The sequence below is a fragment of the Theobroma cacao genome, chromosome 4 (genome assembly GCF_000208745.1).
Source record: "Theobroma cacao cultivar B97-61/B2 chromosome 4, Criollo_cocoa_genome_V2, whole genome shotgun sequence".
NCBI lineage: Eukaryota > Viridiplantae > Streptophyta > Magnoliopsida > Malvales > Malvaceae > Theobroma > Theobroma cacao.
The window spans coordinates 19,231,288-19,234,145 of NC_030853.1; positions in this window are offsets into that span (position 1 = coordinate 19,231,288).

Consider the following 2,858-nt stretch of genomic DNA (forward strand, 5'->3'; position numbering starts at 1 on the left):
ATATATATATATATATATATATATATATATATCTAAAAAAGAGATTTTTAATGATCCAAAACAAAATCAAGCTAATGCAATTGTATCATAATCTAGTAGAATCTGATTGATTTAATCTATAATATGAATAATTGCCACCATTATTTTAAGTTTGAAAACTAAGTCTGGAAAGTGACCAAAATAATGTGTCTCAATAAAATATCAATAGTTTGGTTTGAAGTGACACATGAATAAGATGAAAAGTCTTTTGAGTAACATAATGACACACAAAATAGCAATCAATCTCAAGATGATTCATATGCTCACAAAGGACATCGTTGCGAGTAATTCCAATAACACTTTAATTATCACAATGAAAGATAGTGACAAAAGAATTGATGATGTCCATATCCTTTAGGTATCGATAAAGTCAAAGAAACTCTAAACCAACATACAAAAGAGCATGATATTTTGATTCTATATCAGAGCAAGCACTAACTGTTTATATTCTTGCTTCACCAAGAGATGAGAGAATTGTCATCAGAATACCTAGATAGAATAAGAAAAGAATGAGCAGAGAAATGAAGTCCACGAAAGAGTGTCCCTTTAACATAGTAGAGAAAACAAAAAACAATTGAAAAAAAAAAAAAGGTAAATGAGGAGCAACCATGAATTGACTAACTAAAATGAAAAACATAAGCAATACTAGATCTAGTCACTATGAGATAGACCAAACTCCCAACAAATTAGCGATATAAAGTAGGATCAAGAAGAGGAGTACTATCCATCGGATGAAGTTCAACATTAGGATAAGTTAATGTTTTCGTATGACTCTTTCTTGCTAAAATTTATGTTTATTCCTAAATTTATGAACGATATAAATTATGTTTATTGCTCATGTGAGATTACAATAGCAAAAAATGATGATAATCACGGAAATGATTTGGAGTTTCAGTTACTCGAATAGAACGACAAAGGTACTTAAAATTAATTGCAAAATATAAGTAAAGGCTACGTGCAAGTACACACAATTGCAACAAGTAATATAGTGATAAGTTAAATTTGTTGATCCCTTGAAGAGTTGGTTTACTAATTATGAACATTAAAACACCAAATTTTGAAAAATAATTAAAAAGTGATCTAATTAACTAATTACACAATTGCCTAACTTAATTGAATCGCTATATGTGTATAGGAAACAACTAAATTAAGTTCTTTAATCCTAGGTTTTAAAAATTAACTTTATGTGGCAACTAGGCATATGTCTACCCTAATTGCAAATCGAAATTAGGTGAAGTGCTGAACATCAAAGTTGTAACTCCTCTTAGATTTTCATAGGTCCAAGAATCGTGTCGATCGAAGTTTTGTAGCTCAATATATGCTTCGATTCCTGTAGCATGGTCTGAGGTCAACTTAAACAAAAGTGCATAGTCTTTTGCAAATTGGACTTCCAAGTTGATTTGTACCTTCACCAACATATAGCACAATAACAAGACTTAAATACATGAAAATAAACTCAAATTACATAATTAAACTACTAGAGTATGCATAAAGTAAATACTTAGACAAATGGAAAAAAACAAGACCTAAATTAATTAAAAACAATAGGACTTTAGTCATTTTTAAGCTAAAAAAGAATGTAAGATAACTCTATAAAATAGAGTTATCAGTTGGGAACAAGTACAAACAATTAGATTAGATTCTACAAGAATAGAAGCAAGAGCAGGGCCAAGAATACAAGTAAATTCATCAGAACTAGTTGTAATAGAACTAGAAAATAACTAAAAAAATATTGGAATTTTTTTTAATAGAAGGGCTTATTATTAAGTATATATATCATCTAGTCAAAATTTTGTATTTTTCAACTATTTTTTTGTTTTATTTAGTCCTAAACACGTTATTTTTATTCAATTTAGTCTCTGTTATATTTTTATTTAATTTAATCCCTACGACATAGCTCAGATTTTTTTTAAATTTTTTTTATCTATCATTTCAGCTTTGCTACGTTATCATGTTAGTACAACATGGCATTACCATGTTATTATTCAGTGTCACGTGGCATTACCACGTCATTTATCAAAGTGACATGGCATTTCCACATCAACTTTAATGTTAGTGCTGATGTCATCACCTCTAATGACAAATATTGACAACATAAGGGGGAGGGATTAAATTGTTTCAATTTTTAAAATTGACAAACTAAATTTACCATATTTTGAATACATGGATTGAATTGATGAAAATACATGAATACAGAGACTATTTGCATACTTTAACTATATTGAAAACACCCACCAAAATAAGCGACAGGTCAAGCATGAAAACGTAAAAAAAAAATTAGGAACTTAAAACAAAAAGAAAATTTAGACCATTTCTTGATTTATGCATGTCATCCTTACGAAAATGCCATACCAATCTTCTTTGAATTAGTCCAAATTTATCGAATGTCCCCTAAGGGACGCTATTCTCCTGCTACTTTATGCTATATAAAAGCTTTCAGGATACGTTTGGTTTGTGAAATAAATAGAAATGAAATAGAATAATATTATGTAAAAATATAATAAGGTGAGAATAAAATAGAATAGTTATTACTTAGTTTAGTACGACAAATGGAATAAGACATGAATAATTATTATGACTTATTATAGTGTTTAGTTGATAACAACAACTTTGGAATAAAAAGGGAATAGAAAATAAAAAAACAAAAACACCCTTTATTATTTATATGACTATTTATTTTTATTAGATTTTTAAATATTAATAATATAGAATTTAAGAAAAATATTAATAACTAATAATTTAAATATTAATATTTTTTTATAATTTAATCATTAATATTGTAAAATATTAATTTATTTAATTTAAAATATTATTATGAT